The sequence below is a fragment of the Leptosomus discolor genome, chromosome 2 (genome assembly GCF_034619465.1).
Source record: "Leptosomus discolor isolate bLepDis1 chromosome 2, bLepDis1.hap2, whole genome shotgun sequence".
NCBI classification, from domain to species: Eukaryota; Metazoa; Chordata; class Aves; order Leptosomiformes; family Leptosomidae; genus Leptosomus; species Leptosomus discolor.
This window is the reverse complement of record NC_141392.1, coordinates 113,316,752-113,333,192: the sequence shown is the minus strand read 5'-3', so window position 1 is coordinate 113,333,192 and position 16,441 is coordinate 113,316,752.

The window sequence follows — 16,441 nt, the reverse complement described above, 5'->3', positions numbered from 1 at the left end:
GTGAATTGTGTGATTTTTACATTTCAAATTTCACTGCAAGGTATATTGTTATTTCTAATCAACAGAACAAAATCCTATAGTTTTAAAAAGAAATGTGCATGATTGCATTATGCAGTCATACAATCTATGCCTGTGCATTTTTATTATGGAAGGTTGTTTTCTTTGTCTGATAAGAAACTGTATAGTGTCTGATTAAATTGAAATGAATAGGAGTCTGACAAATAGTGGAGGGACTGAAATCTCAAAGCTGTCCAGTACTTTGAAGTTTAAGTCCCTTTAAGGAGTGATCATGTCTGCATAGATTTTTTGGATTTTTTTACACTCCCCATAATATCATGCTCTTTACTACTCAATGTCAAAATACTTCAAAGCTAAAGAAGGAAAAATGCATGTATGTAATATGCACGTTATAATAGAACCAAAAGAATTCATGTGTTTGTAAAAAGATTTATGAAAATGTTCTAGCTGTTTACAATGCTGGAGGTTTTCTGACAACTTTAAGAACATGACCATAAGCCCTTCTGAGGCTAAAGACTGACTTAAACAGCATCTTAGCTGAGTGACAACAATGGAGCAAGACATTGTCACTTACACACTTCCAGTGTGTAATGAAAAACCGTAAATAAATGGAATTCCTTTGAAAAATTGTTCTGTAAATACTAATTGTATAATTATAAACACCAGTTCTCCAAAGTCTGAATAGATTTATCTCTCTCCTCGTAATAAAAACAAAATACCAATTAGTTTACATCTAAGTTCAACTTGTTTCAGAAAAAAAAAAAAAAAATAGCTAGAGCAATCTTCTCTGTAGATTAATATGCCATTTCACGGAAAAACAGAATTGGTGTATTCCAAAATTACAAAGGCTAAAAACATCCACCAGATTCATGCAGAGAAATAGCAGGTTTGCAGAAGAGCCTTAGAGCTTTCAAGCATTTAATTTAAACAGGCAATGTTTGTGTTGCTTTGCCTGTCACTATAAGCTGTTGTTTTTATGATGATAGTTTCTGTATTCAAACACTTTTAAAATATTGGATATTTTTCTTTTCCCTTCCACTGAATTTTTTTCTGTTATGTAATTTATGTAGTGAGGATTCTTTCTGAACATGCAGTAATGATATTAAACCGTCATAAATGCAAAGACATCAATAAAAAGAACCTGAAGTGGAAAGAGTTTTGAAAACAAACAATTTTTTTAAAATTAAAACTAAAATAGCAGTCTCCAGTCAGACACTAACATGAATTGTTAATCAGACATACAACTCTCCATGTAAGTGTTTGTCCCTTAAATCCTGCAGATATAATTCTGGAAGGAAAAACACTAAGATGTCATTCCCTGCCAGGCTACCTAGGCTATTTCAAAGTCTTGGAGGGTTTAAACTGAGTCATGTCTGTTGAATTACTGTGATGTGACAAGCAGAAACCCTCTTGGCAACTGACATGAAAACTCAGGTCTCTGAAAGCCATGGATCTCAGGAGCTTTCCACACTCAGAGCCACTGTGCAGTGGCCAATGTAAGCTGCTTTCTGCCAGTCTAGATGTTTGTGGCTTTTGCCCATCAGTCTGCTTTCTACCAACAGACTAGGGGATGATGAGGGAAAGGGTTAAAATAATGATGTTATGGTCATTGTTATCTTACTAATCCCATATGGACTTGTAGAAGATTTAGACTTTCTAGTTTCTCCACAGTCCTACAACTGATATTTAACGTCTTCATATGCCAAATACTAAAATTCTGCACCGAATACTATTTCTACCTAATTCACACTTCATGACTTAGAAACCTCTGGAAATGCCTCCCTTTCTGAGCTGTTTAGCCCTCTAAACACTTTGGCAGCAGATCGAAGTTGACACCTGCTTGGAAAATCAAGAACTGTGTAACTCCCAAAATGGGCAGTTCTCTGAGCACAGATGGATGAACAAAGTATAAAGTGAGTCAATGTTGAACATTACAAGCTTCCATACCCTGAGATATTCTCTAACTTCAGTGAAAACAAAAACTAATTCCTTTGCTGAAATAGACACATTTTACCTACATCAGATTCAATGACTGGAGACAGGAATGTCACATTTTACTGATGTTCAGTCTGTGTGTAAAGCAGTTCACATGCTCTTTTAACAGCTTTTTAGCCACTATCTATGACAGCATCAGTCCTACTAAACATAAAAGCAAGCTGTCAGCTTTTGCGTATTGTAGGCTGAACTCTTTCAGTTCTCTAACCATAAGTACTGCCATTAGTACTTTTTAAAAAACTTACTGTGTAATTGTGGATACTGCTGATCACAACAAATCTTTAGAAAATGTAACCCAACATCTATTTACGTCCCTAATGACTGAATTTTATATCATTCTTCTACTGTCAATTTGCTCCTTAGAAAACTAGGATTTTATTTATTTATTTAGTAATTTTTGTGTGTGCTTAAGACAGCCTGACGCAATTGCCAATTGATTTAGGGATAATTGCACATTGGATGCTATAAATGGACACAAAGAACATACTTCCCTAAGAATCCAGAAAAAGAGGAAAAAGAATAACAAAGAGCAGGGTTCAGAAACACTTGTAAGCCACTTGTCTATCCATACCAACTGTTTGACACTAGCACTTTCCTTGAAATCATTTGTAGACTGAAATCACACAGCAATGCTGCTTCTGAAATGTTAATGTCTTCATGTCTAAGGCAAGACTGGATTATTCTCCCCTGAAGTTTTTCAGCAGGCGGTTAGGTCCTTGCCAGCACCGACAACATTTTGGATCCCTACCGATGATAGAGTAAAAGAACTGCCTTCTGTCTTGCTTTCAGAAATAAATGCTCCTTGTGACTCACACTGCCTTATTCCTCTTGAATGCAGCTGTCTTTTTCTCATCAGAGTTCAAGTAAATTTACAAGGGTGCTTTAGTGAGAGAAAACTGAAAAGCCTGCTTATTCTCCAATCTCACTGTCTTGGCTTTTTTTCTGAGAAACACTTATTGTTCAATAATGATATTCCCTGCTGAATTCACAAATTGAATCTGGGGGAGAGACAGAGAGAGTGTTTTAAAGGTTAAACTGAATGACAAGTTTTATCAGTGTGGTCCATGAAGATCATAATATGTTATTTATTTAGGGCTTTTGATCAGACCGGGATTGTACAATGTGAAACGTCCCATCCGGATTATTTCCAAGGTATGTCCCAGGTGTTTGGAGCCTGACAACTCCAGAAATCTGACCTGGAGAGCCTCTGACCTTCTGACTGTCCATTAGCATGACGGAAAAGAGGTTATATACTTCTAATCTGTGCACAACGGGTCATAGATCTCAAAGGTCTTTTCCAACCTGAATGATTCTATGATAGCCCCTTCTCACTATCCAAGCTGAACCAAGCAAGCAGGGAGTCTTATCCTCTCTTCATTTGATGTTATGTCTCTAGCATTGTCTGAAAAAGAAAGCTCAATTTAATTTCCTGGTGGGGGGATTCCTGAAGGTATCCTGCATGCGTGTTTGGAGAGGTGATCATATGGATCCTCAAGGGAAAAGCAGACAAGGTGACAGGAAAAGTAGAAAAGAACAAAATACCAACTCTATGTTACTCCTTTACCAGCACTGAGGGTTTTTTTCGGTTGTTTTTGTTTTTTGGGGTTTTTTTTTTTTTTTTGGTAAGCTCACACAAGCAGCACTGGCCAAGGTTGTGCTTTTTATGCTTTGGCAATATCCTGAATACCCCATCATGACGGTCAGTATCACTTGTCACTGTTAGAGGAGCAGTGAAGTAGCACCTTTGCTCCACCTTTCTTAGCAAACCTACTTAATGATAGCTCAAAACAGATACTACATTTTTCTCACAGCCAGCCTGTTCCTGCAGAGCACTGAAGGACAACTCACCTTTGTCTCTTAGGCACTAGGTGAGTATTTTGAAAGAAAACAAAAGCTCATTGGCTTGTATAAGCCTGTGGAGGCCCAAGCTAGATCAGAAGAAGCAGTAAGCCAAACTTTTGGGTGCATTCTTGGGAGGAAGGGAGACATAGAAGGAAGTGACAGCAGATATTAAAGACAACAGCAGACAACACTACCATTATGTAGTGTTTTGCAAATGAAAAACTGACATTTCAGATGGTTTTGCAGCAGACCTAGTTGAGTATTACATAGGCGATTGCAGAAAATATTTCAAATTAATGTAGCTATTTTAATTTCTCTGTTACACTGAAGTATTGCAGCCATTTTGGATTGCAGCGTAACAACTTCTTTAAACCCTTAATAATTGAAAATCTGCAATTAATTTGTTGCTTTCCTCTGAAACTTCTGTAGGAGAAAAAAATCCTTATCTGGAACTAATTTGAAATTTCATCTCTATTTTGTCAAGTTCTTGAGTACAAAGTTTTATAACATGATCTGACAGTTGGACTCTGAGGATAAAGAAACAATTTGCTTAGAGCAACTGTGTAACTTACCTCTCCAAACTACTTCATCTGTCCTTTTCCTACTGGCCCTGAATTTGTGTCAGATAACGTGAAAGGCCTGACAGTATTCTTTATAATCTCTAGGAGGAAAATAAAACCAGAACAGAAACTTAGTAATTATTTTAAGAATTGCTTAAGAATTTGCTTTAAGCAAGAAAATTTGCTTTTAAAACGTGGAAGATGTTGAGATGTATTAAAAAAAATATTCTAATGTACACAGGGGGCTTTACAATGTCTTTATACAAAACCATGATGCAAATCAGGAAAGAATATTTGTAGCTTTGTCTCAGGTATCTAACAGCCTCAAGAAAAGCATTGCTAAAGTTGAAGGACTCAAAAGACAGTCACAAAAATGAGACCTAGAAAAACTCATAATGAAAACACAATGTGTTTCCCTTTCTTAGCATGGTGAAAAAACAGGATAGAAAATCATTAGTAATATATCGAAAGCAGATTGGGAACCTCTTGCTGTATCGTAGAACAATAATTGATTTTACATGAGAAATAGAGGTAGGATATCAAAACAGAAAATGCTGAGACAAGAACTTAATTGAAAACAAAGAGAGAACAGAGGTTTGTAAGTTCTCCAGACTGTTCACAATTATAATCAATTATAATGAATGTTGTAGAAAGGATATTTTGCCTTTTTAAAATTAGAGAAGGTGATAAATATCTCCATATTCTCTCACAGCCTCTGGTGTTGGTCACTGTAAAAAGATGGGTTAGTGAGTTAGAAAAACACATTGATTGGTCTAGTAAGACAAAAGCATTTTCAAAATTAAATGTAAATAATATAAAATTGGTCTGTTAAGATTTGAAATTGTAAGCCAAATTTAGAGACTCCACAGTTTGTTGATCAAAGTGAGAGAAAGCCCAGCTTAGGGGATACAGTAGGACAAAGCACAAAACCTCATAACCTAGGGAACTGCCTAGTGCTTTTTTTGTTGATTTGCTTTGTGTACTCACAGAGGGAAACTGAAAAGATAAATTCTTGAGACTTTTACTTCCCTGCCCTGAATAATACCTACCTTTCAGTTACATGGGTACACAAAATTTAGATTAAGCCATTGATGTCATCAAATCATGTATACTCTCTGTGGTCAAGCTAAAGACTAATTCTCAGTACGCTACAGTGACTGGTATATTCATGCTTGAGTTTTTCACCTGACATTAATAATAAAATGACCATGAGTGAGTGCACTGCTTTATTTCTGCAGCAAAAGATAGGTTTTGTCTCCCTTCATATTTTATTCTAATGAACATTTCACCACTGCTGCCGGATTCCCATCTGCTGTCAGTGTCTGAGACAGCCCATGAGAGCTGAAGATAGGCAAGGCAGACAGGATGGTAAAAGGAATAATTCAAAATTCCTTTGTTTGGCCACTAGATGACTCTCTGATCTATTTAAATTTAGCAGGAAAAGCAGTAGACCCTGGGAACACAAAAATGGATGCCAGGGTTTTTTTAGGTTTTGGGTTGTTTTTTTTTCATTTGTTGTTGGTATCAGTAGTTTGGTATGCTAAGACAGTGTGGGACAATCTACCCAGGGGTCAAGACAAAATTCAAGCTTATGTACTTTTATAACTGAGCTCTTTTTTTGTTTGTTTGATTTTTTTTCTCTTCAAGAGCCTTCCAAGACTTGAAGATAAGGAATCATACACAAGCAAAAGGAGAAAATAAGCAACTTTGACAAAGCTAACAGGCGAAGATGAAACTCCAGTTTTCATCATCACATGAAAACTAGGTGATGGTAGGAAATGATGTGTAATGGTCATTCCACTGATATTATTTTGTTATGAAAGCTCCACATAGTTTCAATCCATTCCTTATGCAATTTTGGTCTCTTCATAAGAATTGGCATTGTTATTCCTCCACTTCTGTCACAAAAGCTCCAGGAAGTTGGTGTATCGTAAAAGTTACTGTTACTCTTCGTCCCACTTTTCTCCCTCCTGCCTCCCTCTTCCCCCTAGTAGAGAGATAGTATGGTTTCTAATAATAGGGACTTAAATGAAGGTGAATGTAAGTAAAAACTTCAGCTCTAATTTGGTGTTCCACAACTGAGTGATGTCTTGATGAAGGTCATTCTGAATTATGAATTGTAAGCTTGACTGCAGAGCTGACATCTGCAGCATTTTTGAGCTTGTGAAGCCTAGTAAGCTGACCAGGTAGATTATGCAGCCTCTGAAGAGAACTAGTGGATGAGGACTCAAAATAAATCCCAAGATGCAGTCTGCTCTGAGTTCTTCTGCTGAATTGAAGAGCAGAAGACATGGCTGCTATTTGATCTTCAGAATCTTAAGCAGACTGCTGTGCTATAAGTAGGAGGCTATTCACTGTTATCTGATAAACTGGATGGTGATAAACAACTCAACAAACCAAGTTTTGGTAGGACACCTCTATCTGTTTATGAAAAGTCCAGGAACTAGCACTCCTACAGCAGATGTTTATTCCTCTTTGAATGTCTACGATCTTTCCCCCTGTAAATTACTGTCATGTAATATAAAAATATCCAATGTGCCTTAAAATCCAAATAGCTGTGTCATTGGTTGCTGCTTATGTCTGATGTAGTAAATGGGACAAATTTGAAAATCACATGAAGTGAATACTTACCTAGCTTAGTTTTTGATATCATGACCAGAATCACCAGTGAACCAAAACCATTATTTGTCCAGCTCTAAAGATTATCATATTTTCAGAAGGCGTTATGGAAAAAGAGTTATTTGATCAGCAGAAGTTTAGTGTGGTATCTGAAAGTAGGAGAAAAAAGATGTATTTTTGTTCTTTATTAAAATGTCCTGATCCTCAAATGCAAGCAAAAAATAATACTAATTTTAGTACTCTTTACAACTGAAAAAGTGTTTTCTCCAAAGTGATGAGTATTTCACAAGTATTTGAATTCTTATATGCATTTTCAAAAACTTATTCTAAAATGTACTTATAATAGGTGAATGAATGAATAACTAGTTCAATTTAATAAAACAAAGGTTAACTATTACATCTTTCCAAGGATAGATTTTATCACTTTTTATTTCAGCATGGGATTATTTAAATGTATTTGTAAATTCTTCCAGTAATGAAAAAAAATGAGTAAAGGTCAAGCCTTGGAATAAAGACCTGGTGCCAATTATATGACTGTAAATGATATTTCAGTTTTGTTCCCTGCTTTATCTCTGATCTGCTTTATACACTTCATGAGGAACAATTTAAACAGGGACCACAGACTGACATTGGAATTTCTCAGGCAGCCATTTTCACTAGATAATTTTCAGTCAAGTGTGAAATTCACCAAGGAAACATTAAAGATTTCTGCATCTCATTTTTTAATCTGAGTATCCTTTATTCATCTGTCTTTCTAGATAGGAGGTATTATTATTTGATAGCATTTGATAGAGTGATTTATGGCATCTGATCAATCAGAGCTTGTACCATCACAGCAAAGTTGAAAAAGTATAGATAGGCAGGGAAATAAGGATATACAAGTGCTTCCTGTCATTGTCTTGCATTGTAAAATTTGTCAGCTAAGACCTAAAATTGAACACTAGGAAATCAAGAGGTCAAGAAGACAACATGCAGAAAGGTAGCTAGAATTTCTTATTACATAAATTCATCTTTGATACTAGAGAGCTGTGCAACATTAACACTTCAATGTCTTCCTCATTTTAAGTAGTTTCTTTCTGTGGCATGACAGCTACAGATAGACTATAGCCATGGACAAATTGAGTCTAGAGAGGGCTTCAGAAGCAAGTCTGGCCCTCATTCAAAACCCTTTGAAAAGGATGAAAGGGTGTCTATTGACTTTGATGGACTTTGGCTTGAACTCTTACAGCTTCTGCAGGCAGTCTTAGGTTCTGCTCATGGCTCCTGATGATGTTCATATATTTTATTCAATTGCTGCTTATTTGTTTCTGTTGAACGACACTGGGAATAGGTCCAGGAATACGGGACTTTCACCTTCCAGGATGATGCTTTAACAGTGAATGTGAGAAAATAATCCCTTTTATTAATGCCTATGAATTTTCTGTGATTTCCTGCACAGTAAAACAAATTTTGCATTACAGATATCTTCCATCACTCCAGAATTAGGCCGAGATGGCTGGACAGGTAAGGTAGGATGGAATGCTCATGGACAAAAGAGGAAAAGAATTACTGTCCACATCAAAATTACTTCTGTAACCATTCAGGCCTGGGTCAAACTGCATGTAACAAGTTGTAGCAGAAAACAGTCAGGCAGCTTTGGAAAAGGCATGACTGAAAGCATTAAAAGGAACTGTCAGACCAAGAGCAAGGTATCTGGAAAATAACAGCTTTTCTGCCTTAGAAAAGCTGAAGAAATGTGACTAAGTATTTCTGTGATTCTAGAAAGTGAGTCTAAGTCTGTGAAAGCTTGTGGCCTTTATCTCCACTTCTGTGAGTGGAATGTGCTGATCGAAGAACGTGACAAGGGGGACAAATGGTCTACCACCTGCTGCCTGAATCGAGCACTCACCCACAGGTCACCAGTCTTGTCAAAGAGATTTGCATTGACGGAATATGAAATGGCATTACCATCAAAACATATAAGATTATCTCTCCTTTGAAGAAAAGCAACAGCTACACTAACTTTGAAGTTTGAAGACAGGAAGGCAATTAGTTCAAAAGTACTAGACGCAAATGGGGAAATAAATTCAATGTTGCCACTAATAGAAACTGACAGTTTCAAACCCTGAAAGATGGGCTTCTCATAACACTTTTTAATGACAACTTCCCAGCTAGTGAACTGATTTTGGACCATAAGAATGGAAGCACTTAATAAACATGTCAAGTCCTCAAAAAAAGCTAATATTTCTGCTATACATAAATAGATTTCACAGAACATCTACTATGTGTAACACCATACCCTCATGAGCTGTGGACTATGTTCCAATAATCCATGTCACAGGAATAAAGCAGAAGAGATCGTGGGAATTGCATGAATTATGTTAAATAAAACTTTGCAGATGACGTTTGAAAGGGGACTACACTATATGCTACAGAAGAGCAAACTCTTTCCTCTGCTTGCAAAAGACTAAAGAAGAATCTGGTTAATGAAGTCCTTGAATGTATGAATAAAATGCATTGAAAATTACAGTGCTATTAAGAGTATCAAACTTGGGTTTTCTACCTGTCTTTAGCTTTGTCTTAACTTCACCTTTCTTCAGCTTATGTGTTTAACATTGGGGTCGCAACTTTAGATATATTTTGAGATTTCTCAGAGCTCTGTTACAATCTCTTGCATCACTTTCAAAACTTTTTTTTTTGGGGGGCATTGTTTTGAATAACAGCTAAAATGAGCTGTTAATCTCAAAATATGTTAACCCAATCACAAATGGGTACGTTCATTTCATACACTTCATTCTCCTGAAATGCAGTTTCCTGTCTTGCTGTACTGACCATCACTAACACTAACTAACTGAGTTTTGATGAAGACAAGTGAATATATCTCTGGCTGGCTGGACATCTATAGAAATACAAAGCATAGTAAGTGTTAAAGATTTTGCTAGTATGGTTATCCAGCTGATATCCTAGTGGATCAATTACTGTGTAAGGATTCACAATTTCATAATGCTTATTTTTCTTCCTAATACAAGACATCCTTTTAAATGTAATCAATATTAGTTATCCATGTCTTTTCTGCCTATCTGCAGGTATGCTAGCTAAGATTAAGGTAAAAGACTAACGTCAACAATCACCTGAGAATTTTCAGCAAATACAGAACGTATCTGTTTTTTTTCTAACACAATCTGCTATAACTAGCATAAAACATGAATTCATAAATATGTGCTGATAATTTATTTTTGTTCAGACAAACCTGAATATTTCATTAAGAATATTTAAAACTTTAAGTGGTATGGAAATTAGCTTTAAGTTAGAACACCTCTAACACTGTTTCCTCTCATAAAAGTCAAAATCAGTTGCAGATCTCCTAAATTGAGCCATCAGATTAACATTTTCTAAGGTAACAGTGGTGGGTTCTCACACTGGAAATCTATTCCTCTGGCAGGCCACCAGAATATAAATTTGGCAGGCTGTAGTGTAGTGTAAGGTTTACTTGCTCAATCAAGCATTCAATTAACTAAGATGTCAGCATGTTGGTCCTTTGTGAGACAAATAAAAGGAAGCTAAAGTGCATTGAGCCATCTGAATGGATAGTTGTGCAATTAATATTTGTTTTTAATTTATTGTAAGGTGTCCAGATGCCCTGGCAGTCAGTTCCTGGGAAATCCTTAAAATAATTGTCTGAGTTCTGTAAACTTACTAGAGGGCAGCAAGTTTTCCTCTGTGTGTGATTAGAATTGGGCAAACGATTCAGGAGACCTTTTAAATTTTTTTTTTTTTAATTTTTATTAATACATTGTTTACAGTTTTGACATTATTTCTGTGTAATTGCTTGTTTGTTAAATATTTAGGTTTGTCAGTTATCTACATATCTAAGATTGTCATTGTTTTGGGATCACACAGCATTCTCCAACTCAGTAAACCAAGCTTTATTAGTTTGGGAGAGAAGAAAGCGTGTAATTTGAGGACATGTTTTTTCTCAGCTCATCTCATCTTTGTCCAGCAGTAGGTTAATCCTAGTTGTGTAAAAACTAAACAGGGAGAAAGGCATTTGAGGTGTGTGATTTCTATTATGTGTGTGTTGAGAGAGGATGAGTTATTCTTTGAAAGCATGGCTATCTTTCTACTGCTTAGATGAATAACTTAGACTATATGTACAAATTTTGGGTGAAAAAATTGGAGAAGGGTGGAAATCAGAGACTTTCAGTCAGGTTGTTGTCCCACTTAACTACAGCATATATACTAAGAGCACTGTTGTGCTAGACACCTCCTATAGCATATGTAGACATCTTCAGAGAATGATGTAGCTTGGATACTCCATTCCCACTAAGTACTGAAAAAGCCTCGGTCTACATTGATAACTGAGATCAGATGAATGAGATCTTTATGTAATAGAACTTAGCATTTTGCCAAGGTCTCAGAGTAAATGGGGTGGTTCTCAGCTAAACAAAGGAGATGAGAAGTTAGGCTGACTGGCTGTATTGCATGTTTTGACACTGGCACCAAGGGAATTGCAAGGACATTTCTAAACATCATTTCATTGGTGACGTTTGTCAGGCTTACATGATACTACAGGTCCTAGTGGGAAGACCATTATCTGTTCCACTGTGCCATCTAAAACACGCTGTTTTGTATGTCTGGTAAGTCCTAGAACTTATTTTTCCCTCTATACCCTGTTTCACTTGCATCATTCAGTTATACACCTCCCCCTCCCAATCATAGATTGGATGAAATGTCATCTACAGAAGGATCATTCCCACTACTATCACCCCTGGCTTGTTTTTCTGCTGACCAAAGTTGCATTGATTTTTCTACTGCCTTCCTCCTGGCTAAGTTAATGATCACACTCAATGTACAGATAATAGAGATGCCAGATTCCTTGTAGCAGTTAGCTGTGATCACACAGAGCCACTCTCACACACAAATACTCACAAACAAAAGTAATGACAGAAATCCCACAAGCATTCATATACATAGACACATTTATTTGAATGGTAATGGAAACCTTACCAAGAAGCAGTAGATTGGATCATAAATCAGATTTAAGAAATACCTTTCCACTTCTACATCTTGCATTCAAGATACAGTGGGTTCATTTTTAAGGTAAACTGCTTAGTAGCTACCTTTTTTACATGTATTACACTAGTCCTAACCTGTATATTTAAAAATCCTAATATATTTAACATTTAGTGGGATACAATATTGAATTCTGTGTTTTGTAAGATTTCTTTTACAACTGTGAAAGCTTTTTAAAATATGTGAGTAATATTTTCCAAGCCCCACTTAAGCTGTCTTCCATGTTCAGTTTCTGACTGGAGCTTGCCTGGGGGCTTCATTTTCAGGTGGCAGAAGTTTGACATTGTTTGGAAAAAAATAATCAGTTTGAGAGGTCTTCAGTGAAGTACTGAGAAGATGAGGCACCACAAACGACCAGTCATATTTGTAACACTAATACAAAAATAGGTGTTCCATGTTTTTGAGCTATTCAGTCTGAAACTAGTTCATATAAGTTTTGGAATGGTTAATGAATATGACTTGAGTTTTCCTGCCAATATGACAACTCTATTAAACTCAAAATGGTACATTTTCCTTTTCCTTAGCATAGTTTGTTTCAGTAAAGCACACCTGAAGTTTGAAAAAAAATCTATAAATCTTGCGAACTGAACAACTGCCTAAATGTCGATACAAATCTTATTCCTGTTTCAAGGAAACAAGAAATATATGACAGTCCGTAGCTGAACATGAAACAAATTCTTCCTCTTACATTTATGTTCCTGCTTTGTTTCTATCCATGTTATCTTGGACATTACTCTTAGGAAAGTTGTTAAAAGCTCAAAGGTATGTATGAGATTAAGGGTTTCAGGAGAATAAAATGGAAGATAGGCGTTCAGTACTGATACCACTTGCAGTATGCAAACATTTGATATTTCTGTTGCTCTTGGGGTACATCATTGGCAGACAGTGAACTTGACTTTGGGTTCCTATGGATTAAAAAATGATACTAGCATGCTGTGAAACAGAAAAGCAAAAGATTATCCTATTTATTCAGCATACATATGCAAGCTTCTAGCATGCCAAAACTTAAAAGATATCATTTATACAACTGGTGCTCCTAACACAGCGAAAGTTTTATCTGCATGTTTCTGAGTTTATCTGTATAAAAAGCATAAACACAAATGAACATGCCAAGTTTTCTGCTGAGCATGACTTTTTTTAGAACCTTTTTCTTCTGTCAATCTTTTTTCCTCTACTCCTTCAACTTGAAAGAGAGATAAAGAAGTAGGAGACTATTTTACAGCCCTTAGCTAGAGTTAATGGGACCCAGGCAATATTACTGCCGGGATGAAGCTACGTATTAACTGACCTTTTGTGTAGGGGTCTAGCACCTGACCCTCTTTTATATTGCCATAATTAAAATGAGTTGATGGGTCAATTAAAGTGAACTTTTCAATATTAATGACCTTTGATTACACCTAACTGAAGGATCAATGGTATAAAGTCAGCACAGGCTGGAAATACTAATCCAGAAAGCCTGTCAGGTAGGCAGATATATCATGAAGCGAGGTTTGAATTTAAAGCTAAAGTAGGCTGTGCCATATTAACAATAAACAGAGTTGTATCATATAGTTCTATGATAAACATTAACAGGTCCTCGAATTCATCTAAGGTACCTCTGTTCAATGAAGTTGTAACTTAACATACAATCTAAGTTTCTTGAAAGCAACTTGCTGATGCTCAGTCAAATGTTTTTATTACCAGCAATGTCATGATGGTCCAGAAATTGTTATACTAGATCTACTTTCAGTAGCTATACATTTATTTATTTATTTTGATAAAATTGCTTTATTAAAAGATTTTAGCAGGATAGGTGAATGAATTAATTTTTATTCCACAGCCTCTGGAAATGACAGTATGCCCTGGGCAAGGATTCAGTTCTGACCATCTCTGTAACAGTGATTTCAAGTGATGGGCTTGTTCATTAAATTACAGGTGTTTTAATGAGGAGCAGTAAATTTGGATAGGTAAAAAGATCCGTGATCTTTTATCAGGTGAGGCAAAACTTTGTGGGCAAGAATGCAGAATAACTGGGTTATTCTAGTTCTGAAAAAGAAATTTCATCTGTCAAAGACTCGAAAGCACAACTCTCAGCAATCCAGTCCACAAGAAGCACTCACAGGTCTTGACAAGCTGATTTTCACCCTGTACCCATTGGGTAAGGTTTCTAAAAGCAGTCAGTGTTAGCATAACTGTGGCCTCAATAACTTTGGTGAGAGTTCACCAATGAGTTCAATGGGGAGAGCTGAATCAATAGCAAGTGCTTTTTGAAGTCCCACCATTTAGCTTTTGAAATAAACATATCAGTTCAAAGAAAGATAAGATGAGAAAAGTAAAGAAATATCAATGACAGCTGCCTCTTTACTTAGGAACAACTGTACAATAATATCTGAGCATGTCTGAACAACAGGACACAGCTAATTTCAGAGTTATGCTTCCAAAATATTACAGTGAGGGGAAAAACATTAAAATTATGAAAAAAAAAAACCATTGTGGGACTATCCATTAAAACATGTCAAAGAGAAAGATGGATGGATATTTCACTGGAGCATTCTTTTATTTATAAACACACAAGTCAGTAGCAGCATAGTTCAGTCTAAAAGGGTACTTCGTTATTGCAAAGTCTAGTGCTTCTTAATATTTTTCCTCCAGTAAGTAGCAATATGTCAAAATCCATATATTTAACTCACTTCTTTTGATGTCAGAAGACCATGGCATATCCTAATGAACAAATATTTAAATAGTGTTAAAATCCTGTCAGTGAAGTCTTGGGTACCCATCTGTTGCACAGATAATATATATATACTGAAATGACTGCCATTTATTACTGATACTAATAAAATAATCAAGACTTTTTGTGTGTGTGTATGCATGTGTATATATATACAAGTATATCTATTAGTTATATATCAATATGCATATAAATTTCTGCCTAAATATTTACAAACAATTATATTTTTCATGCTCAGTTTTTATATTGCTTTCAGCTGACTGAAAGGGCATATGGAAACAATAGGAACATATGGGAAAAAAGATCTGTTTTAAGACCAGATTGTGATATGTTTACTCATGTTGAATAACATACAAGGAATATCCCTTCTGTGGCATAAAGTTCTCTGCTGTGAAGAAGTGTCACAATGCAGCAGTTTGTATTTACTCACGCTGTTAGATTTTTGCTGTTTATTTACCTGCAGCAACGACAGTGTCATGTCAGAACTAAATCTGGGTTTGATTGTTTCATTTATTTGCAAATTCTACTTCACGATAATTTTCTTGAATCAGGGTTACTCTTTTATTTACACAAATTGGGAACAAGCTCTTAGCTCTACTGTATAGGAATTACCAAGAAGGATTATTGTGGTCTCCCATTAATAAACGTTATGCTGCTTAGTTTATGAGCTTAACAACATGACTTTTCAAAATAGATTCCCAATGCCACTCTGTATCCAAATAGTGTTTAAACTGTGAAAAATTATTTGCTACTTAAGGCTGAGGAGACACTGAATATTTTACTCACCCTATTTTCCCTAGGCAGTAGCATGGATCTCCAAAGTGTGAAAGGTTTCATGTATGAGGGGTGCACAGTTACTCACCCTCATGCACCTTGGAGAAGAGAAAGAACAGAATTTCAAGCTTAGCTCTGAACATCTTCGTTGAACAGCCTGAAGTTTAACTGCAAACTTTCCCACCCTTTTCTGTCATACATACATTGGTTACAAATTCCACCTGAATTCCTGTCAAAATAGCTGGAGATATTGGCTCTACAGCACTTCAGAGGCTCAAGCCCATACGCTAAACTCCAATTTCCTATTTGTGCCCAACACATGTACCCACATAGCCACACAAGAGAAAGTCAAAGGGATGTTTAAAAGCATTAACCCACTTTACCTAGGAAACTGCCAATTTGCATAGAAGATTACTATATGTACAAGTAAGAATGTGCAATTAAGGCTCTTGTGGTAGACATCACACACAGGAGCCTTCCATTGAATTCTACAGGAGGTTGATGCTGAGGTCTTGACCCTGGCTAGTTCTACTCATTGATTTTATCCCGAAGTAAATGCAACATGAAGGGGCTGGATCTTTTATTTTCAAGATCCTGATCCTGCCAACACTTGAAAAGGCAAGCAGTTTTACATACATGGATCATCTGCAGAATTAGAAATGCTCCAAAGCCCCAAAATAATAGTAGGAGAAAAAGAAAAAAAAAAAGGGAGAAAAAGTGTCACCATATAAAAGCATAATCTCAATCTGAATGGCCTCTGCTAATGGAAGTTCTATGATTCTATGATTCTATATCCACCTGAATATGTTTGCACTTCATGTCAAATATTTAAAATTAAGAAATGAAAGTGCATATTAATAGCTGCTCAATT